This window comes from Coenobita brevimanus, chromosome 72, assembly GCF_032717465.1.
Source record: "Coenobita brevimanus isolate Jiangsu-jjx chromosome 72, ASM3271746v2, whole genome shotgun sequence".
NCBI classification, from domain to species: Eukaryota; Metazoa; Arthropoda; class Malacostraca; order Decapoda; family Coenobitidae; genus Coenobita; species Coenobita brevimanus.
In genome coordinates this window covers 9,750,608-9,776,067 of record NC_137025.1, presented here as the reverse complement: position 1 = coordinate 9,776,067, position 25,460 = coordinate 9,750,608, and positions in this window count along the sequence as shown.

Genomic DNA, 25,460 nt, shown 5'->3' with positions numbered 1-25,460 from the left:
TACACCAGGAAACCATTTACTACGCTGGGTGGTAACCATATAACCAAATTTTGGCTCCTGGTGGTTTAGTGGGTAATAAAGGTGCTCCAATCGGATTGAGCCGGTGAAGGTTTATATCCAAGGGGTGGTTGGGGTTTATTGCTCACGTAATGCCACTCAGGGATGAGTGAGGCTGGTCACTCTCATCTTAAATGCCAGGACCAACTTTCCTTGCCCAGGGCTCCTACGCTCCTCATGGGGCAACGTAGGATTAGAAGTTGGATGGATGGATGGATTATTATTATTATTATTATTATTATTATTATTATTATTATTATTATTATTATTTAGTCCTTTGTTGCTATCTTCAGACGTTTCTATTCATGACAGGGAGGCATTTGGAAGTGGAAGGGTTAGATGCAGCCTTCCTTAACGCCTCCACAAACAGCAACCCCTCCTAAAGTCGAACTAAATCGTCTAGCGTTGACCTGATTAAAGAGAAAAATACGCCACCATGTTGCAGTGGTTAAGGTGAGATTCCCTTAAGTGGAGAGGTTAAAATCAGTCTCCATTAACCTGTGAAGTATGATGACATTTTCTTGCTGTGTTCTTGCCACCGCATCACTATTATACTCCACTCTGACCATAGTAGCGACAAAAATTTGGTGATACTGGGTGAACTGTTAACCCACTGCTGCTGCCGCGCTGGTGTTATTGTTGCTGTTGTTGTTATTATTATTGCTGTTGGTGGTGGTGCTGTGACTCCAGGTTCATCTGAAGCGAGAACCTGGTGAACTGCAGGCTTAACTTACACCTCTCTGCAGTCCACCGTCCTCCTGTCAGGAGTATTTGAGGGACATAACCAGGAAGTTGAGCCGCCAGTGTATACCGGCGCCACCACATGAAGGCGTCCCTTCCCCAAACTGTTAAATAATTACACTCCGAGGATAAACTTTCCATTTTATTCTTGTCATCGTCAAATGCTTTTTAGGAACTGAAGGAGTTGGAAAAGGCCTTCTATGACTCCTTCAGTACGAGGCGTCATTCCTGATCTGAAGGAAATGATCTGGGAGTAACAAGAACAAACTTAAGGCGTAATCGTAGTGAAGACATTAACACTATCAAGCTCCAATTACTCTCTCTCAGCTGAATAAAATCGTCTGAGGTTAGCTGGAGGAGAGTATCTTGTTCTTCCCAAAATGAAAGGGTTAATACACCTTCGTAGTGACAATATCAACACTCTCAGGCTGGTACGACTCACTCTCAAATAAATAAAACCGTCGGTCATTAGGCTGGAAATTTAAAGAAGACTTGGCCATGTGAGAGTTAATTAGAAGCCAAAAGAACAAGAAAGGTGTAAATTTGTGAGAAAAAGTGTGATATGTAGTATGTTAGGGTGAACAGGGAGAGGTGATGTATGGATAGGATGGGATTCTGAGTCTATGCATGTGTATTAGGGATGAGAGAGAGAGAGAGAGAGAGAGAGAGAGAGAGAGAGAGGATCATTTGCCTTGACAGCTACGCAGAATAATTTAGCTACATAAATAAATAAAATCTGAATATTACAAAGCAACAATCATGAGGTATTACGGTACAATGCAAGGTTATTTCACACTAGTCTTGAGTTCGGTGTTGGAATCATATAATGGATAGCAGTACGGCCAACCTCTTTCCTAATTCACACATTTCCTCCCTACCCTCCACAGACACAATACGAGTAAATGTCAGGAAATCTACAGTAACCCTCGTATTATGCTGCACTGCCTACATGAGTAGTTACTACGGGGTGTACAGTAATTACAGAGTGCAACTGAGTGATTCTGTAGGAGTTTACGACCAGCATAGTACAATGTGCAACATACTGTATGATGTATTATTACATTAAAGTTGTTTTTGTGAATTTGGTCATCAGTGTGTAGCACACGTAACTCACTTTGTGTATGTCCAGTCTCGAGAAAGTTTCAAACAACTTTAGTGTGTACTTAAGCACAGCGGCGTTCTGGGAGAGATGTCAAGTCGTGAGGGAGGATGAAGGGGAATCTGGTACATACACAAGATAAGATATTAATTTTTCAGGTCATTTCGATATCTATGAGATACAGTTGGGTTTGTAGGCCTTAGCAAGGTCTGCTGTATGGTAAGAAATCCTTTATTAAGTGTGCTTCCTTGGGCGCAAATAAACTAATAGCATGCTATTGTGCTGTCATTTCTTCCACTACGTATATATCATTTCATTTCGCAATTGTGAAACTTCACATAGATAATGTGATGTGCGATGAGGTCAGGCTGTGATAAGAACCGATAACACATGTGAGGATAATGGATAGATAACCTGCACTTTGTGTATGGGATAGTCTTGATTGTGTCCATACTAATAAGGACTATTGTGAATGTTATAAGCGTAGCAACACCTGGTGAACCCAGATAACTTAACACGGACCTATAAAGGTGAGATATTCTATGTAAAAAACAGCATGATGAACATGCAACTGCCGTGATTGAACCACTGTCAAGAAATATACCAATATTGAAAAAAAAAATCTGTAACAGGATAATGCTACTGTTTCGCATGTAGGGTGAAGACTGGTCAAGTTGGAATAGAATCTGCAGCAGCATCCCAGTAAAAGAATTTTTGTCCCTGTGGATATACTTCCATGTTGACTTAGCTGACTTAGTCATTGTCATTCATATAATATGGCAATAATAAAAGCCCTATCGTGACTTGATTCACTAATATGCACAACAATGACATACCTGAGGACTGTCTTGCACCAATGCATAGCGGTGGGAAGTTAGGCGAGGATGATGAACGTGAACATCCAATGAAACAAGCACAGAAGAAAGTGGCGCACGTTATCAAATGTTTCTTGCAATTTTGCTCTTATATTTTCTCATATCCACAGAACGCTGATAGCCTCTCAACAGAAGCGAAGAAACACGTAACTTTCATCTGCTCAGTTTTCACATTGTTCCTCGTTCACTATGCCATCCTCTACCTTAAATGCGGAAAAAAATATGCTTTTGATGGAATTACTTTAAACTGCGATACGTCATTGACCAATATATTTGGTCCACAGTTCCCTTCTAGAATTTGATACTGTATATTAGTTGGGATGTTTTTTACGTTTATTTTCTGTTCATTAAATTACTTCCATATCCGCTTTGCTTCTCACGGTCGGTACAACTCTAGTATTCAGCCGAATGAGCATTTAAATCTAGGGTTAACTATACCCTTTTTACTGTAACTTGGCCTTAAATTACGGTCTGTCCACCTTTAATGCTAAGCTGTAACAACAAACGAATATAAAAATATGATACTATTCACGATGTGTGTATTGCTTTTCTTTCTTTTCTTTTTTTTCTTAATCCTATGACAATGATGATTCTTTCTTTAAATCATCCTACCGATAGGCGATTTGATTCGACGATTTTATTTGACGATTATATATAACTTTAATATTCAGGGAAATATTACAGTTTTATCGAATCCCTTCACTTCGAAAAAATCTCTCTTAAAGTGAACAACATTGTCTGAAAGTGGCTGGAATAAGCTATACAAATGACATCATTGTATTCAAGACGGTAAGATAATAAATAACATTATGTGTGGGAAATAGCTGAAAATATTTAACCAAACCTGAAATTTAAAGGTTTTGCTTTTTAAGTACCAAGACTCGTTTTATTGTTGCCATCTCAAGTCGATATTATTCAGTTTAAGTGTGACCTTTTGAACTGAAAAGGCTAGATACGGTCTTAAATAATCCTTTATCACCAGGGCATTTTCTTAGCTAAGTAAAGTGATTGTTAAGCAAGAATGGAGTATGAAAAGACGTCGTCCCCTTAGAGAGAGCGAATTAGTATGTGCGACTTAGTATTTATCATTTTTGAGTGAGAAAAATATGTTTCTTGTAAATTATTACTTGGGTCTAACGGTTCTCCACATATTTTCACCACGCTTTTCGCTTCTAAAGTTACAAGACAGGAGTGGACTGAACGATAAAACATTCGCACCTCTGTGAATATTACCACGTCGCCGCTATATGGAAAATTAATTAACACAGAACATACGACACTGGGGTTTTGTGTTCGTGATGACGTAACAGCTGTATGGAGACATTTTTATCAACTGTAATTGCAGTAGTCACATTTTTTCAGTGTTTTCCGCAAGATATTTGAAGTATCCAGTGTAATTAAGACTGCGTAGCAGTTTCATACAACTCAAACAAATCCAAGCCTATGCAAATGGTATGTTATGGGCCCGTAATGAAAACGGGAGGAAACATGTAATTACATTAAACCATGGATAAGAATACCATACTACCTGAGTATATGGGTTAAACTGTATTGAATTAATTGGTTATTTTTTTCCTAACTGTCTAGAGCCTACCTCACCCTATCCTTGGGAAGGAAAAGAGTGATTGATGGTGGTGGTGGCGGTGGTGAAGAAATAATCTTACATGATGATGTCTTTTATACTGAATTCTTGCCACCGCTTATTACAGTTTAGAGGAAATTTGCCTAATTCAGGGGGCTTAGAAATAGTCGTCACTGACCTGTTTATGATAAGGTTCTCCAAAGGTAATAACATCGGCTAGTAGACGCAAGGATAAAATACAAATGACGTCTTCGGGCTAAAGGGATGAAAAAACAACACGAATGTATTAAAAGAACATGGTTTCCGAGCAACACGACCATAACATCAGAAAAAACACTCAAGCAATGCATACTTTCACCAAGGCAGCACCATCCCCTTTGGACCTGACCTTTGTCCTTCCCCTCCCCTCCAAATGTAGGCTAAACTCTTGTCCTTCTGACTGTCCTCCGTCATTATTCCAGATTTGGTGCAATTTCATCCAGTAAAATAGCTGCATGTTCTCACGCTAGGGTCCCGAGGACGAAGTATTGTATGCTTTTCGCTGTGTGCAGCACATTCTTTGTTATACGCTAATCTCAGGTTCTGTAGCCATTCTGCTAGATTATGTGATCCATTTTACTGGGAGGTATTAAAGTTCAAGCTAATCCTATAGCATATAAAGGATCAACTTGCACTTCTTGTCGCTTTTCCACATCACCTAATACGGTAGTAACATAGGTGTATATTCAAAGCTTTTGGCAAATTGCCAATGTCCAGTGGGTTGTATCAAACTTGTGACGAAGACATATATTACTGCATTTTGGACGCCTGTCCAATTATACTCATGCAAATAAAGAAGTTTCCTCTATGGGTTTTATATATATATATATATATATATATATATATATATATATATATATATATATATATATATATATATATATATATATATATATATATATATATATTCAGTACAAACCTTTTATACCCGCAACGGCGAGGTGGTTACTAGGCCTCGCTCTCATAGATAGTGTGTCATCTACCCGTAGGTATACTGCATATATATATATATATATATATATATATATCCTTGTTCATGATAAGTACGCCCTTTCCTTTGTCAGGACGAGTAATAATATGCCGTCATCATTTTTGAGAGATTTCAAAATCTTACGATATCCACAGTCCTCTTTTTGTTCTTTGAGATGTGCAGAGTGCTGTCTAAAAGAATTTTTAGCTAAAGCGGATACATTATGCCACACGTAAGTCCAATCTTGTTTGTAAAGGTTGCATTTCTTTAAAACTGAACATAATCTCTCAAAAGGTAAAAAGAACTTAACATAGTTTATATATATGCCACTGTGACTTTGGGTTGACCTAAGTACATCGACCAAAATGAGGGCACATCGTCAGTTCGCGAGGATTCCTTTGACACCTAAATCGTGAACATCGGTCCATAGTTGCAAACTGTGGAGTGCAAACGAACGGACGGACTGACAGACGAATGGAAAACTCTTATTCTGGCTCAGGACCCCATGGTCTTCCGTTTCGTCTATGGGAATAGCTCTACCGCAATGTTTGTAACCGACAGACAGACAGCAAACAGGCAAGCCGGGACAAATACATAACCTCCTTGGAATAAGTAACATGAAGGTGCACTCAGAGAGTTCGATACCAGTCTCCTGCAATCGGACAAAAGGCTAAAATTAAGATCTTCCCGTTACCCTGATCTTTGACTAACCGTTTTCGAAACTGAATCACTTTATCCTTGTCTGACTGTCAACACTATCGCAAAACTTGACTTAGATCAGACTGAAATGGCTTTATTTAAACACACACACACACACACACACATACGACCGAAAACAGTACAACCCCATGCGACCGTGCGCGGGTGAAACTAGTCAGGAACGTGACCATCTTAAAATATCAATCTATACTGACAACAAGCAAACGAAAAAAGGTGAAAAATATCATGTGAAGTTAAGCACGAAATACTCGTAAGTTGATGGCAGCAGAAGTTAGTAACGTAGCTAACCTAAAACTGTAACGATGACAGAAAGCTTTACTATTTCATTCTTGCCACCGAAGAAAGATTAAATTCAGCTCATGATTGGCTTCTCTTGATCTATAGTGTAAAACAACACTGCCACTGAATAACAGGATCATAATATCACCTGTACTTAGAGACGTGACCACCAGCCTTCCACCTTACCTTCACAAACTCGGTCCCAGCTCATCCCAACTTGCGGTGGAGTCGGGCCAAAGTTTCGGCCCAACACTAACACAAACTTCTGCACTTCCTTAAAACTTCGGGGGGCTCGCCCAGGTGCTCGTGAGAGGAGGCAGAAGGTGTAAATAGATTTCCAGGTGTGCGTGGATCGAAAATACGTTTGAGTAACTGGTAAAGCGTTCGTAGTACCAGTGTGTATACCGAAAAAGAAAGTTATCTTTTACTGTTGAAAAATATTTAATGGAAATACGAATTTTTTAAAACTCTTGTTTCAAGCTTCTCGGGCTGAGTAACTTTGGAGAAAGTATGAAGTGACCTGCTGCATTCATTTTAGAATTACTGAATGAAATTCGCTCTTCGTTAGCTGCATGTGACTGCAAAACTCGTACAAATAGATTGTGGTGACTTACTTCTACTTCTTGTTTTGGAAGATGTTTGTTAGGCAGGCACTATGGGAAGGGAGAATCGGGGGTCAAAGAATAAAGCTCTATTTAACAGTGGATATTAAGACATTTCTGTTACTTTCTTATTATTCATCCGGTTTCAAGACATCAAGGTCGCATACGAACAGATACAACATGCAATACGGGAAAAAAAAAAAATCATTCTCCGACCATTAGTTTAAACCCTTTAAGCCTTTTAATTTAGATTTGTTCGAGCTCAGTCTTATGCAACTATAATCACTGAAAAACAGCATGACTAATCTCAGAATAATATTTTACTTATTATTTGGCTGCTTTGTAAGTGTTTGGGCAATGGGCCCAAGGGAGATGAGGGATTAGGGGTGCAAATCAAGTCATTTATGCACTAGTGTTCATTGTGACGATTCCACTAATACTAAAAGCCTTGGCTAATACAGGCTGCCTTACTGATACCGGCATATAGATATTAAGTCAGAGAGACGGAAAAACATAGCCTATATGGGTCTCATTTATAGATCTTGCTTAACACACTCGTCGATCTTAAGATGATAATGAGAAATCTGTTTGCATCTTACCATTCATCGACTGCTGTGTTTATCCCAGCTGAATACAGTGTCTGTTAAACATACGAATAGCATCACTAGCTGCATCCATAGCAACGGAAGGGTTCATCGAGACAAGAAATATACCAACTTTTGGAAAATTTGTTTCTTTACTTGGGAGATACAACTTTTTCAGCCATACCTGAACCCTCCCCAAATCCAAGTCGGGCCGAAACTGTTCCATCTCCCCAGTAAAGAGACTACTCTTTTTTTTTTTTTTTTTTTTTTTTTTTTTTTACGTAATTTTTCCGTTTGATCACATCATGCCACTGACAGCAAGACGCCTTAATCGGGAACTGCTAAAGCTTTAGTTCTGAATAAAATGTCTAATCTAGTCTTACAAATATCCCAAGCAGAGTAAATAAATGTAAAGGTTCAACATGTTAGTAAATGGAAAAGTATATAACAGAGCAGGAACTGATATAAATGTGAGACTGAAGTTAGGAAACCTTCTGACAGAGTTACGAAAATACACGACTGAATGTGGAAAAAAGGCGTGGCATGTAAGAGAGGATGAAAAGACAGACAATTTTAGCTAATGGAACTGAAAACAAATAAAAGCTGTATGGACGCTGAGGAAGCTAAACAACAAAGGATCGGAATGGGCGATTGCATTATACAGATAGATAGATAGATAGATAGAGAGATAGATAGATGGATAGATATAGATATACAGATAGATAATAGACAGATAGATAGATAGACAGATAGATAGATAGACAGATATATAGATATAGATATAGATAGATAGATAGATAGACAGAAGACAGACAGACAGACAGACAGACAAAGAGACAGACAGATAGATAGATAGACAGACAGATAGATATAGATAGATAGATAGATACTGTAGTTAGATACATTAGAGAGAGAGAGAGAGAGAGAGAGAGAGAGAGAGAGAGAGAGAACTATCTTATAATTCAAAACCCCAAACTATTTCCCGCCTCACCTTCGATCGATCTTAACATTTTTCAATCAGCGGTTAATTCCAGTACCACATGACCACAAATCTCCCTCGCATCTATTCGGCAAAATTAAAAAACACACCACAAATTACAACCAACAGAACTTTCACGACAACATTTACACACTATTTTAAAATCACATATACCAGGCCAATTAATTTTCTGCTCTAGTAACTAATTTGGCAAGAGCACAGCATTTTTGCCTTATATTTTATCATATACAGCAACTTCCCTTATCCCATTTGTGTGTGAGAAAACATGATGATGATGATGATGATGATGATGATGATGGTGGTGGTGGTGACAATTATAATGATGATGTCGTTAATGATGATGATGACGACGATAATAGCGATGATGATTTTCCTGCTTTACTTAAACCAACAAATGCCATGTTCATCTATCTATCTATTCCCAGAAGGTTAATATCTAACATGACTGCGACAAAAACTCCACAGTGCTACTCTAATTGCCTTTTATCTCCACTCCCTCTCGCCACTCCAGCTCCTCTACTCCACCGTTTCAACTTAATCATTGTCCTCCTCTCTTCATTCTTCCATCAGTCTGACTTCTTGAAAATCCATTACCCTCGCCTACCCACGCCGTCGTCCCCAAACTACTCCTTCCCTCTATCCTGTCATCTCCTCTTCTCCTCATTCTTACATTAACTTGGCTTTCGTCTTTCTTTTTTCTTCATTTTTTCATTCTTCATTCGAACCGTATGATTTAACCACCTATCATTACTCACTGTCAAGTATTTCGTGAAGCTGTTAATACAGAGGGATGAGTGTCTAGGATTGAGTCTAGGTCAGTGGATGTGAGAGAGAGAGAGAGAGAGAGAGAGAGAGAGAGAGAGAGAGAGAGAGAGAGAGAGAGAGACTGCAAGACAATAGTACGAGAGAGAGGGAGTGAGCAAGAGAGATGTATAGCCGTGGAAGACAAGGGAAAAAAAAAAAAAGTGGAGCGTGGGGGAGATGAGGGTCTGATGGCTGCAGGGGAGGAGGGAGGAAGGAGAGCGGAAAATTAGGTGAAGATAAAGGACAGGGAGGAAATAAGGGGGAAGAGAGATGAGTGCATGGGTGGATGGGTTGGTAGGGCGCGAGGCAGGTAGGTAGGTATGATGGTGTTTAGGGTAGGCAGGTAGGTAGATAGGACGGTGTTTGGGGAAGTCAGGTACAGGTATGATGGTGGCTGGGCGTGGCATGCAGGCAGGTTTGATGATGTTTGGTTGTTGTTTTTGCTGTTGGTTTTGTCGATCAACCCCTGTCTGTCTGGCCCAGCAGACCCGTCAACCACAGGCAACTGCCCCTGCAGGGCCGTTCTGTGCAATGAACCGATGTTCCCTTAAGGTTGACAGCAAGGCGTGGGGAAAAGTATGGAGGTTTGGTTCCTGGGTGAATGCTGCATTTGCGTCTCTACACTCAGTTAACAGGGGCACCACACAAGGTTCCACTTCACTCCGTGATCTCGTTGTATGGTCCCCACCCAGCGTTGTGAATAGTTTCCTGGGTCACAGCAAGCCACAAGACTTGTCACTCAGTGCACAGCCACTTCAGATGGAAAGAAGAGTAATAAAAAGTGACAGGAAGGAAGGGGAGAAGTAGGAAGAGAGGATGGTAGAAGCAGAAATACGATGATCAATGTGAAGGAAGAAATAGGCAGCACTACATCAAGCGAGTGGATGATGGTCACCAGTATGGTAACGTTTGGTTAAGTCAGGCATAGGCAGGATGGCGTTTGGTTGAAGATGCAGGTAAGTATTGTGGGTAGGTATGAAAGATGGGGTTTGGGTGAGGCAGGTATAGGTAGGACGGTGTTTGGATGAGGCAGTCATAAGTAAGATGATGCTAAGGTGAGGCAGGTATACAGTAGGTAGGATAGTGTTTGGGTGAGGCAAGTATAGGTCGAATGGTTTTTGGGTGAGGAAGGCAAGGAAGTATTGTTGGTAGGAATGAAGGACAGTGTTTGTTTAAGAGGTAGGCAAGCAAAGAGATTATGTGGTATTTAAGTGCGGCAAGAGCAGAAAGGTAAGCAAGCAGGAACACACACTGGTTCTTTTGAGGCTGTTTGTTAGAGGGCAGGTTGTAAAGTAATCTATTCTATGAGTACCAGACAATGATAGAAAAACAGGAAATAGTTGGGTGATGAATGGATTATCAAGGTAAGTAGAGTATAGGTAGGATGGTGTTTGGGAAAGACAGGCAAGTGTTTGGATAGGTATGTATCGTGGTGTTTGGATAGGGCAGGCAGAAAGACAGGATGGTGTTTGAATGCGACAAGCTAATAGGTATGATGGTGTTTGGGCAAAGCAGGTGTAGGTAGGATGTTGTTTGCATGAGGCAGCTAGGAAGGATGGTGTTTAGGTGAGACAGACAGGTAAGTAGGTAGGCATATAGGATGGTGATGGGAAGAGGCAGGCAAGTAGACAGGATGGTGTTTCAGTGAGACAGGCAAACAGGTATGATGATGTTCGGGTGAGGAAGGTGTAGGGCGGACGGTGTTAATGTGAGGTAGGTATGTAGTAAATAGGATGGTGTATGAATGAGGCAAGCAGGTAGGTAGTGCGGTAATGCGGTGTTTGGGTAAGGTATGTTGGCTGGTAGCGTGGCAGAATGGTGTCTGGGTACGCTGGATGGTGTTTGGGTGAGACAGGTGTAGGCAGGATATTGTTTGGGTGAGGCAGACAGGCAGATAGGTAGGTATGTGAATGGAGTTTAGGTGAGGAAGGGAGGAAAGAAGGTAAGTGCAGGTGGATGGGTGAGTAAGTGGGATAGTGCCTGGCTGATGCAGGTATATTGAAGGTGGGTAGGGTGTGATACGTGTTCTAGTGAGACAGGAATGTAGAAACGATGCTTGTTATAAAGTTATTGGACCTCCGCCGTTATTTACGAGTATCTAAATCAGAAACACGTTTGGAGCATCGTCTCCTTACATGTCCTTCAGTGAGTTGTAATGTACTCGCAAAAATTATCAGTCGGATACCACAACTGGAATGCAATGTTTACAATGGCCTCACAAAGAGAAAACACATTCGCAGTCTTCGTTTTATATATATATATATATATATATATATATATATATATATGTATATATATATATATATATATATATATATATATATATATATATATATTTTTTCACTATGATGCCGATACGGTACCACGATTCCTACCACAACTCCAGTGTGATTTATCTGCCCGGCGGAAAACAAAGTCTTATGTACACAAAATAATTCAGCCAACCAATCTTTTATTACTCCTTTGTGAACCACGGAGGGTCAGGAGGTTGGAAGAGCCGGTGACTAGGTTGCCATAAACAGGTATGCAAGTAATTAACCAATACTGGTAAATTAAGTAGATGATCAACCGATAACTACAAATTACTTTACTGAGAATAAAATATACTGTTTAGGAAATCATTTTCTGGAACAACATTAATATCCGTCGATAAGAGAGAAGCAGAACTGATATTCTTAGAATGAGAGTTGACTGCAAACTGACTACCACAAGCATTTCGCTGCACTTGGATCCAAGTTCCGTGTGTGTGTGTGTGTGTGTGTGTGTGTGTGTGTGTGTGTGTGTGTCTATGCGTGCGCGCAAGGCTAAGCAATTTTTTGAAACGCCAAACAATGGCTCATCACACGTTGCACCCAGTGATTCTGTTGGAGCAATACATGCCTTGTCAATGAAAGTATATTGGTAGCTACCAGATTCACTGTCACTTACCTCTTAAATTTAGTAATAGTTCACCGCAGTACCGGTATTAATATAATCTAACGTTGACTTCCCCACCACACGACTTCTTATCAGTATTATACAATTACTATTGTCTCATTTTTCACCAAGATATGGGGAGTAATGTAAATCGGATGGGAGGTTATATCATTTTAATATGAAATTCTGGCCTTTCGTTCCTTCTTCCTTTCATTAAAAAGAATAAATCGCAAAGAAAGAGGTGCTGCGGAATAATCAAAACCACTTAGAATATGACCCTATATCCGATTAAAGCTCTAGATCTCTGTAAGGAAGGGAATCAGAATTAAAAAGAGGGTCCTGGTACAATCTCTTCCCCTCCTGTGCCGTGGGAGGTACAAGGCAACTTGTAATAAAAGTATTGGGCCGCGGTCAATGTATCCCTACGCAATACAAACAGGAAGGGTAAGGCAAATACATGGAAAGGCTGAAATAGTTCATCACCAACATCATCATCATCATCAACAACATCATCATCTTTAACATCATCATCATCATCATCATCATCATCATCATCATCATCATCATCATTCAGCCTCAACCTTCCACTCCTACCTTTGTTACGACTTATAGGGAATACGTGAACAGCAGTATTTCTCCTCTACTCATAGAAGTTATCCTATCCATTGGGATGGTTATCGAACATCTTTAATAAGTAAATGACGCTGATGATGAATAGAAGAGATGGTGATGATGAATAGAACAATTATGTTCAGTGTACGACAGTTAACAAAATGGAGAGAATCAGATTAGAAGTGGACGGTAGGAGAGGGGAAAATGAAGAAGACAGAAAAGTATACTAAGGAATCGAATAACAGCCAAACAAAACAAAACAAAACAAAACAAAATGGAAGAAAAAGAGAAAGACAAAGAAAGGCATGCTGGATGGATGAAGTAACTCATCGTCATAATCATCATGTTCATCGAACATTGTTTCTGTTATAAAATTTATGGGTAGGATCCACAACTACGGAAAGGAAAACATAAACTTGGGAGAAACTGTGCATACTGAAAGCAGCCACACATCCAATTGCTGAATCCTCAAGCCAACAAAACCGTAGACTCCATCCACACTAGCATACTTCATTAACCTCTGCGATGATAGGATTATAATTGCGTACTACAGTACATTCCAGCTAACACCAGACGATTTACTTCAGACGAGAGAAATACCGGCAGTTAAAAGCCTAAAACCTATTTCTATCAACCTTTCTCGCAGCAGTGGATTCGCGTGGATACTTTACACCAGTTGACACCACGAGGTTCATTTCACACAAATTATAATAGTAAAATGATTAACCGCTTCCCTACGAAAGATCTCTGCTAAACTGAGTATAAATGGCTTGTGGCTGTAAGAATAAGATGAAAATTGAACATTGCCAATACCCCCACGGGGATGCAGGATGGTCTCCACACAGATGTAGTTACGCTGTGGAAATTGCCATAATGATTAATGAACAGACAAGAATAGACGATCCTCAAATTTGTATGTTTGTATGATTTGACCTTTAACTACTGGTATATAAATCTAATGAAAAAAACTAAGTAAAAAGAAAGATGAGGGTGTCTGGGGGTATTTGCCCACGGAACAATTGTGCCAAGTTTGAGGCAAATTAGTGATGAAACAAACTGAACAATGTTTCGAAAATAGTTGAAATAAACTGAAGAACTGCGCCAGGCATCCACGCTATGGCTCGGGGACGTAAAAATGTATTTATATTGAAGGGGGCAATGGGGACTATAACCCTTCACTACGAGGATACTTCACTTACTCGAATAAAGGTGCCTGTGGATGATAGAAGATAGCAATATGACGTTACAGCACTGATGGGATAAGTCGTTTTCATGCCACGTATCTGCAAAACCACACACAGTAGGAAAGGCAAGGACGTGAGAGAGAGAGAGAGAGAGAGAGAGAGAGAGAGAGAGAGAGAGAGAGAGAGATAACAGACACGAAAAGCAGAGACGGAGACAAAATGAGGTAGAATTATAGTTAATACCAAGCACGAGAAAAAAAAAGGAAAAAATAAATGATCGAAACAAAACCAAAACTTGAGAAAGAGAGACATGGAAGGAAACAGAAGAGAAACAAAAAGTCGCAAGAAAGTAAGAGACCTAGGGAAAGGAAGAAGAAATGGAGGAGCGATAAAGGAAAGAGGCAGAAATAAAACATAGGGAATGGACAGCCAGAAGCGAGGGAAGGAAAGAGACTGAGAAAGGAGAGAGATTTTGACTGGAGGAAGACAAAATGGGAGAAAAGAGGATGGGAAAATGGAAGGCACAACACACACACACACACACACACACACACAAAGAGGAGACAAACGGAGACAACAAAAAAAAAAGAAGAATGGAAAGAATCGATCTATCTATTATAAGACGTCTTAATCCAGTATGAGGTGGCCACAAACAAATCGCCCCAACGTTGACCTGTCCCCTGCCATTTCGTTGCCCTCTCTCCCAGCTCACACCCCCACTCTCATATACCTCTTCACTCCATCCCTTCATCTCATCCTCGGCCTCCCCCTCCGTCTCTCTCCCTCTTCCTCACTCACACACCCTCTCCTCGTTAGTTTCTCGCTCTTCATCCTCTCCACATGGCTAAACCACCTCAATGTATTCCTCCTAACGCTTTCTATCACATCCACATCACAACGCTCCTTCACTTCCTCATTTGTCAGTCTGTCTCTCCATGTAACTTCACATGCTCCCCTCAAATAACTGATTTCATTGCTCTCACTCTTGACTTGAGTCCTTCCAATAAGGTCCAAGCTTCATTTGGAAAGAAGGAACCGGTTCAAAGGAGAGAACGATATGAAACGAAGGAAACTGGGGAAAAACACAAGAAAAAGGTGAGCGATCGAGCCAAAAGGAAAAAGTCATGTAAGAAGCGAGGAAAAGGAGGGAGCGAGGACGGGAGAGGAAGACAAAACAGTTTGGAATGGAAGGTAAGAAGCGAGAAAAAAGAGGAAAGAGAGCGAGAGGAAGGGGGAAACAAAAGGATGGGAAATGGAAGGTAAGAAGCGAGGAAAGGGAGAGAGGGAAAGAATGAGCGAGGACGACAAAGGAATGGGGAATGGAAGGGTAAGAAGCGAGGAAAAGGAAAGAGGTAATGAACGTGCGAAGACAAATGGATGGAGAATGAAAGGTAAGAAGAGATGAAAAGGAGAGAGGGAAAGAGTGGGCAAGGAAGACAAAAGGATGGGGAATGGAAGGTGGGGAAGCCAGCGTATTTACATAAACCACTCAGAGTCTGATGGAGTGGCCCAGAGAAGTCAGATGGGCCTGTCTCTCTCTCTCTCTCTCTGTCTCTCTCTCTCTCTCATGCCGCTGTAGAAGTGTGCTCAGGTGTTTTATTCAGTGTAACATCGGGTTATTTTTCTCTCCCAGGGTGACAACTGACGATTTTCTTTTGCTGCACGAAATTCTAACAGTTGATGGGGTACTTATTTCACTACGAACAAGAATAAAAAGGCGTTTTTCTTCTGAAGGCGATGGAGATTGACCCTTATCTCTTCCCCATGACAGGTTCTCCCAAAGACGTATCTAGTACCCTGATATGTCAAGATTAAAATAAGAACAAAGGCATCATCGCAAAGATAAATAAATAAACAAAAATATAAATAAATAATATAGAAAGGTGGGGGATAAAAACTGTTTCCACGAACCGGAAATGCAAGATAAAATTGATTCACGCTAACACTAAGACGAGTATATTTAGATAAAGGAAATTCCAGCAGTTAGTTAATCTTGAGGCGAGTCTAATATCCCTCTTGTTGCCAAAGACGCTTGTGGACATTTTCTTTGTTACCACCAGACCGTATTGCTCAACTGAGAGAAATCTAACAGTGAATACATTAACAGCTACACCTATCAACCCTTTCACTGTTCTGGATGTAAACTCGTTCCAAAATTCATCTTCAGCCAGGTGATCAAAGGTTTCACAATGACCATTCTTACCGTGCGCGTTATTTTCCCTAGACGGGTAATGTATTTCAGATGCTGTATAACGATTCTCTCAAGCTGAATTAAACACACACACACACACACACACACACACACACACACACACACACACACACACACACACACACACACACACACACACACACACACACACACACACACATATCCATCAAATGCTATGGCAGAGCATTTTCAAACGTTTCATCCAGCGTTTCAAAATGTAGAGGTGCAAATGCTTCTGATACTTTTACTGGGGCAAGTGTACAGTACATATGTGAGCTACACGGGCTAAGAGCAAACTTTTTTTTATTTTTTTTTTAGGTAAAGTAAAATCTAGTAGCCAGTATGATAAAATCCACCTCAGTTAATCACTTCGGTGACGAGGATGTAAGTAGTTATTTTCCTTTGGCTGTCACCGGACGATTTTAGTCAGCTGAAGAAAATCATAGCCAACAATATAAGTTATCCTCAACAATATAGGTTATTCTCAACAATATAGGTTATCCACACGGGTATGGAAGCGTTCATTGCTGTTTACCAGCCTTTGAGTGATGCCACAAAGTCTTGACTAAACCCTCTCATGGTAGGGATAACTCTAGTACTCTAATATTATACTAATGCCAGATGATTATGTTGAGAGTCATAAGAGGCTGAGGACGTTAATAATACTGGTCTCAACCCATCCAAAGTCAGAACAAATCTAACGTTTAATTCAGTGTGTGTGAGTAAATGACCCTCAAAATATTAATAGCGTTTGTTGATCTAACGCTGCTTACAACAAAATAAAGGCTTTTAAAATATACCGTCAACTTACCTTGAATTCCGCGTAGTTTTTGTTTCTGACCGAGTTCGTGGTAAATATTATCTTCCTCTTCCAATTTCCTTCCTCCCCCCCACCCGCTCAAAATAAAAAACGTTCTTGGTGCAATGAGCTTTCTAAAACAAGCTCACCAAGATTTTTTTTTTTTTTTTTTCTCTTTGGTTCAGGTTCTCGTCGGTTAAGGAAGCTTTCTAACACCTCTTCCTTAGCGACTTATTTTTGGATATGGGTCGTTAACATCCGTGTGTATATTTATGCAGAGTATGGCCATATTGGAAGGATTTAAGTAACAGAGAAAAGGACAGTAAGGTGTAATAACCAAATAAATCGCTGAGGAAAAAGTGTTAGGGAGCTTCCTTAACCAACAATGATACCGGTCTTCATCACTTCTTTACCGTTAAAGAAATTCAATTTTTTTTTTTTTTTTTTGGTGGGGGACGGGTATTCAGTTATTTCATCCACTAAACCACTTTTTTTCTTTACCCATTTATCCATACTAAAGTCTCATCTAAACAGCCTGTGTAATGGAAGATGAAAAAGTTCCATTAAAAATCCCAATTATATATCTTTCAAACTATGGGCTTATTATTAGCATTATTCCTTCAGCCGCTAGACGATTTTATTCAACTTAGGAGAGGTCTTACAAATTGGAGGGGTTAAGTAGAGCCTCCATTTACCCCCTCACTGCCAGCAACGTCCCCCAGGCTGAAGAAAATCGTCTGAAGTTAACTAGAATGAAAACCAAACTACATCGTTGGGTGGAAGGGATTTGTGAAAGCTTGTGTTATCGTATTAATTGTTGAGGTATTTCTGAAGCCTGTCTATATATCTGAAGTTCGTCTATATTACTGAAGCCTGTCTATATTTCTGAAGTCTCTCTATATTTCTGAAGTCTCTCTATATTTCTAAAGTCTGATATTTTTCTGAAGTCTGATATATTTCTGAAGCCTGTCTATATCTCTGAAGAATGTCTATATCTCTGAAGCCTGTCTATATTTCTGAAGTGTGTCTATATTTCTGAAGTCTGTCAACATTTCTGAAGCCTGTCTATATTTCTGAAGTCTGTCTACACATCTGAATAGTGTATGTATTACTGAAGCCTGTCTATATTTCTGAAGCATGTCTATATCTCTGAAGCCTGTCTATATTTCTGAAGCATGTCTATATCTCTGAAGCCTGTCTATATTTCTGAAGTGTGTCTATATTTCTGAAGCCTGTCTATATATCGGATACATGTCTATATCTCTGAAGCCTGTCTATATTTCTTAAGTGTGTCTATATTTCTAAAATCTGTCCATATTTCTGATGTTTGTCTATATTTCTAAAACCTGCCTATATTTCTGATGCATGTCTATATCTCTAAAGCCTGCCTATATTTCTGAAGCACGGCTGTATCTCTGAAACCTGTCTATATTTCTGAAGTTTGTCTACATTTCTGAAGTCTGTCTATATTTCTAAAGTCTGTCTATATTTCTGAAGTTTGTCTACATTTCTAAAGTCTGTCTATATTTCTAAAGTCTGTCTATATTTCTGAAGTTTGTCCATCTCCTAATCTTACATTACTACAACACGCACAGAATTATGGTATGCCAAATAATAGACTTAAGAGGAAAAAAGTTAATATTCTTAGTCTCTTCAATAGGGTGAACTGTTTTTGAGGTCTGTTTATGCCACCACAAAATTACTCCATTCAATTTAAAAGAGCCTCCTAGTCTAAATAAGAAAAAAAAAATTTAAATATGTGCTCTTCAGTTCTAAAAATCTGCCCTAAGGTAAAAATAAAATGTAAACAAAAAAATCTAAAAAGCAAGAACGAAATTAAAAAGTGCGTAAGAGCAAAATTAAAAAGTGCGTAAGAACAAAAATAAAAAGTGCGTAAGAGCAAAATTAAAAAGTGCGTAAGAACAAAAATAAAAAGTGCGTAAGAACAAAATTAAAAAGTGCGTAAGAACAAAAATAAAAAGTGCGTAAGAACAAAATTAAAAAGTGCGTAAGAACAAAATTAAAAAGTGCGTAAGAACAAAAATAAAAAGTGCGTAAGAACAAAAATAAAAAGTGCGTAAGAACAAAATTAAAAAGTGCGTAAGAACAAAAATAAAAAGTGCGTAAGAGCAAAATTAAAAAGTGCGTAAGAACAAAAAAAAGTGCGTAAGAACAAAAAAAAGTGCGTAAGAGCAAAATCAAAAAGTGCGTAAGAACAAAGTTAAAAAGTGCGTAAGAACAAAATTAATAAGTGCGTAATCTGAGTGGCCGGGCTAAAACTCATTCTAAGCGTCACAGAACAAACACATCATGGCGTGGAGGCAAGGGAGAAAATAGCACTATAAGGCAGAGATGACATATAATGGCCGTGGTATACCCGCAGGGGAAATAAAGACTTAACAGGCCTTGACAATACGAGGCAGGCTGCGGCAGTGTGAGGCAGGCTGCGGCAGTGTGAGGCAGGCTGTGGGAGTGTGAGGCAGGCTGTGGGAGTGTGAGGCAGGCTGTGGCAGTGTACGGCAGGCTGTGGTAGTGTGAAGCAGGCTGTGGCAGTGTGAAGCAGAATGTGGCAGTGTGAGGCAGGGTGTGGCAGTGTAAGGTAGGCTGTGGCAGTGTGAGGTAGACTGTGGAAGTGCGAAGCAGGCTGTGACATTGTGAGGTAGGTTGTGACAGTGAGAGGCTGGCTGTGGCAGTGTGAGGCAGGCTGTGGCAGCGTGAGACAGGGTGTGGCAGTGTTAGGCAGAGTGTGGCAGTAAGAGACAAGGTGTGGCAGTGTGGGGTAGGGTGTGATAGTGTGCGCCAGATGATGCAGTGTGAGACAGGGTGTGGCAGTGTAAGGTAGGCTGTGGCAGTGTGAGGTAGACTGTGGAAGTGCGAAGCAGGATGTGACAGCATGAGGCAGATGTGGCAGTGTGAGGCAGATTCAGCAGTATGAGGCAAATGTGGCAGTGTGAGGTAGATGTAGCAGTGTGAGGCAGATTCGGCAGTATGAAGCAGAATGAGGCACTGTGAGACAGGCTGTGGCAGTGTGAGGTAGGGTGTGGAAGTATGAGGCACGGTGAGGCAGGCAGTGTGATACAGGGTGAGAGAGGGAGGCAGAAATGGAAGGCAATTTACTTTAACCCGCTTATCTCTGACCTGGTCCCCATTTTTTTGTCGTCTTTAAAATTGCTATTATAATTCTGCATGAGAGAGAGAGAGAGAGAGAGAGAGAGAGAGAGAGAGAGAGAGAGAGAGAGAGAGAGAGAGAGAGAGAGAGAGAAATGGAAACACGGCAGCATATTTATAGTTAGCACGAGCAGGACACGTGGAAAAATTTAAATTGAAATAGTGGAAACGAGAGAAAAACTAAATAAATATACATTAAAACGAGAAAATATATATGTACAGAGAGAGAGAGAGAGAGAGAGAGAGAGTCCCCAAGGTGCCTCCATCACTAGGCCATTATGGTGATTTTCCCCTCCACTCCCTTCTCCCTTCCCCTCTCCCCTCATCCCCCATGTACCCTCCCTGTTTTGTCTCCCCTCCCTCTTGCTCCCTACCTCCCTTATTTCCTCTCCCTCTAGTCCCCTACTTTTCTTTCTCCTCCACCTACTTCCTTCTCTCATTTGTTTCCCCTCCCTTTTCTTTTCCCTCCCTCCCTGTCCTCCCAGTGGTTCTCCTCTAGTCTCCCTTTTCTTTTTCCTCCTCCCCTCTCTTCCCTTCTCCCCTCTCTCGCTAGCCTCTTTTCCTCTCACTTCCCAGCATTCCCTCATCCAGTAATCCCCTCCCCTCTTCGGTCCCCCCTTCCACACCCTTATTGCCTCCCTTCCCACTCTTTCTTGTTTCCTCGATCTTACTCTTACTTTCCCATTTCCTCCCAAACCGAGCCTCCCTCCTCTCTTACCTCCTAGTCCCTCTCTTCCCTTGGTCTCCTCTATCCAACCCTTAGGCTCCTTTTTCTCCCTCTCTCGTGTCTTCTCTCCCCTCACCATCATTTCCCCATCTTCCCCTACCCTTCATTCCCCCCTTCCCTTACATTCTTTGTTTTTCTTTCCCTAGTTCTTGCTCCCCTCACCCCTTGTCCCCTCTCCTCCTCCTCCCCTTCTTCCCCCTCTACCCCGTCCCTTCCTCTCCCCACTCTCTCCCTCTCTCGCCTCTTCCCCCCTCCAGTTCAATATCCACTTCCAACCTCTAAGCCTCAGAAAATGGAAATGGGATGAGTAGAAATGTTACAGTAATGTCCTCCTATTTTCCCCCACTTACATAACCAGATCTAGTGACTATGCCGGGAGTCGAGCCTTCACTACGGCCATGATTTTTGCACAATATTCTTCTCATTTTCAGACGATTATATTCAGCGCATGGGTGACTTCAAGAACGGAAAAAAAGTGAGTAGAGCTTTCTCCTTTCTCTCGTTTTTCTTGTTTTTCTTTTTTTTTTACTTCCGTCACTGCCTGACGTCTATCTTAAGCTGCGTAAAATCATCTGATGGTAACAAAAATAAACTACAATTTGGACCATCAGATTGAAGGAGTTAATTTCTGACCCTCAACTGCAGGGAATTTTTCAAAATTTTATCCCTTTTATGTGCAAACAATTTTACATGCCTTGGGAGAGACTTTTTGAACTGGAAGTGGTCTCATACATCTCTACACTCCATCCCTCCATCTCATCCCTGGTCTCCCTCTTCCCCCCTGCTCATTTACCTCACTCACATGCACTCTCCTAGACAGTCTCGCATACTCCATAGATAACACAGGTTCTTCCCGCGCTGAATAAAACCTTGAGCGGTAGCAATAAGTAAATAAGACGCCTTGGTCTCTAAATGGTTACAAATCAGATCAGTGTCAAAAATATGAATTAATGATGTGGTTTACCCTTTCAGTACGATGGGGCCTTTCATCTTTTATTCACGCCAACTCCTGATGATCATTGTCAAAAATATGAATTAATGATGTGGTTTATCCTTTCAGTACGATGGGGCCTGTCATCTTTTATTCATGCCAACTCCTGATGATCATTGTCAAAAATATGAATTAATGATGTGGTTTACCCTTTCAGTACGATGGGGCCTTTCATCTTTTATTCATGCCAACTCCTGATGATGTCGTTCAAGATAGGGAAACTTCCAAAACTGAAATAATTAGCAAAACCATCATTAAGCCCCTAAATGAGAGACTCTTCGTAAGTTGGTAAAAATCGTCTGTTCGTAATAACCAAAAATATATGGACTTCCTCGGAGTGAAGGCGTTCGGGACACAAAATAGACAAATCTTGATATAAATCAATCCCTTCAGTCCGATTATGTATTTGCCACTTAATTTTGCAGCGTTCATAAGATTTTCCTCTGCTTTAGAGAAATCCCTCGTAGTAAAGGAGGTGATAAGGCCATGTCATACCCATGAACTTTTGAAAATTTCTCCTACTCTGAGCAATATTTCGTTGAGTTACCAGGAATAAGAAAGAAATCTGTTAATTCTACTGAAGGGTTTATATGACAGTAAGTCACCACAGTGAGAGAGAGAGAGAGAGAGAGAGAGAGAGAGAGAGAGAGAGAGAGAGAGAGAGAGAGAGAGAGAGAGAGTACAGTCACTCCAAGGATGAAAATTCAAATTTTTAGCTGGAAACTCAGACCCTGATGATGCTAGCCGGGGTCTCGAGGGGCTGCAATTGGTATATAATTTACTTTGTTTTGATACATACTTATGCTAGCATTATTTTCTAATATATACATATATATATTTATTTTTTAAACAAAAAAAGGAAGAAACCAAAACTTACAACCTTCAAAATTTGTTAATTCAAACGAAATGTTACCAAAAAAAAAAAAAAAGAAAACCGAATTCAAGTACTGATTTTTTTTGTTTTCCGAAATGCCTAGGTACACTGTATTTAACAGACTGGAAGTCAAAGACAGTTGGAAAGACAGAATGAATGAAACAGTTTCAGGACTGATCTGGTGCATGCATTGAAAAACACAGTATCGGTTAATTTTTGCATTAGACAGTTGGAGACACAACAGGCGGCACTTTGTAGTTTTCTGAGTGCTGTTTGTCCACCATAATGGGAAAGAATGCTCGCAGAAAATTCAGTATTTTTTAAAGTCAGTATATATCTTACTTTCATCAAGAACTGTATGACAGACTGCATAATATATGCAGCTCTAAAATACATTCTGTTCTTGAGAACAGCCTCTAACTATATGAACAAAATACCAGTTACTTAAATGGTCCTTTTACGGCGTTAGACAAAGGACTGTAAACAAACTTCTGGTCAATTCCTCGTCCTTCGTGGTAACACACATTTTTTTCTTTATTTTTATTTTTCCTTTTTTCCAGGAAGAGCACGGGACAGTGGATGAGTTTGTATTCTCCTTTCCCTGTCAAGCCTACAAAAGGTATACAGTATATTAGCTACGTCTGGTAAGTGCATGCTTGATTCTTATTCTTAGTTCGTATATACTTCTCGTCATGCCACCCTTACCACAGCGTTTTGGACAATTTCGATATTCTAAAGAAAAGACTTTTCTAATATGCACTTGATTCGACGTGTTTATATTCTGTTGTTGTTATCTCAAGGCGACTTTATTAACCTCAGGACACACTAGAGAAGTAACATAAAGATTCTATTTATCCTTTCACGACAAGACATCTTCCTTAAGCAGAATAAAGTCGTTTGAAGATGGCAGAAAGTCTGAAATCGCTATATCTCCAAACTCTTCCATATAAAAAGTTCGTAGCCCTTTCTTGAGCAACATTTTTCTTTAACCCTCTTCACTACTCCAAGTCTCTCCCAAGCTGAATAAAATCGTCTGGCGACGAGAGGAATAATGCTGCAGACCTCTTGATAATGGGCTGAAAAGTCTAGTACCTCACAGTCTATACAGATTGTCTAGACACTATTTGTATTAACTAAATGGAGCTATGACTTCCAAGAGCTAACATATTCAGAAGGGGTGGTCACGTTCCCTAATGCATGAAACTGAGGAATGCGTTCTCTCCCTACAGTATCTCCCTCTCCCCTGCCTCAGCCTGCCTCCCCGCCCTCTCCCTTCGCCTTCCCCAGCCTGCCTCCCATCACCCCCTCCCTCTCCTAATGGCTTCTTTCCTCCCACAGTCTGCCCTCACCCCTTTATCCCCAAGCATGCCTACCCTCCTGCCGCAGTCTGCCTCCATGCCCCCTTCCTTAGCCTGCTGCTACAGTACTTGTTTCCCAGCTTGCCACCTCCCCTACTTCCTCCATCAAAATATCTCATCTTTTCTTCTCTCCCAGACTGCCTCACTTATCCCTCCAGTCACCATCCCTCCCTAATCCCTCCCAAACCCCCATCGACTCCACAGTTTCACACACAAACTTCCTGCTCTCCCTTGCCATCCTCCTGTCTGGCCCTCTAATCTTCCCCTCCTCATCTACTGCAGTTCTCAACCTCTCCTCCCAGCCTGACCCTTTAGACCTCCACATTTCTCCCACCCTGTTAACCCTTCCCAGGCCTGGCCTCCCCTTCCTCAGTCGGTCTACTCTTTCCCAGACTCTCGGTCCAACCTACCATCCCCCCTCACCTCACCAGTCATCCAGTTTCTCCCACTTGCTGCTGCCTGCCTTCTCTTTCCCTGTCTGCGCCACCCCTCTTCTTCCTGTCCCACTGTTCTCTCACTTTTTCTCAAACTTGCCACGTTTATCTCTTCGTCCTCTCTACTCTCACTCAGTCTGCCCCTTCAGTCTGCCTCCTCCCTCCAAGCCCCTCCACGCAACCCTCTTCCTCCACACCTCTCCCTCCAACCAGCCATCTCCCTTCATGCCTCTTCCTCCAGTCAACCTACCCCACCCACCCCCCAAGTCTCCCCCACACATCGCCTTTGATGCCTTGTGCACCCCGCCCCGCAATCTTACTCCGTCCCTTTGAAGCCTCGCCACAGACCCCTGGCGGGAGGTCTCGGAGTGATGGCGCCATTATATCCCTGCCCTCAAACTAATCTTTACACTCTCCTAAGATGACAGAATTTTGAAAGGAATAACGAAAAAGATGAGTAGAAAGATAAACAAAATTATACGAATTTAGTTTTTAAGTGTTGTTACTGTTACATGATAACTCTGCCTGAAAGTTTTCTTTTTAATAATGTCTTAAGATCGCTGAAATTATTGCAAGAATCTCCCCCCTCAAGAAAAAAAAATGGGTACGTATTTAGATTCTAAGTATGGTCGCAAGTTAGTCTGGTTGATAATCTCAACTTTGCTTTGACGTTAATTTTGTCCTCCCCCTCTCAAAAAAAAAAAAAAAAAGAAGAACGCATGTATGCAGTTCTCAATGTGCAGCGGTAGGTTAGTTTGATTTCTGTCTCGAATATAATTTTAAGCAAATTTTTAGTTTCCATATTTAACTATGCACTGTACCTGTGTTTTACT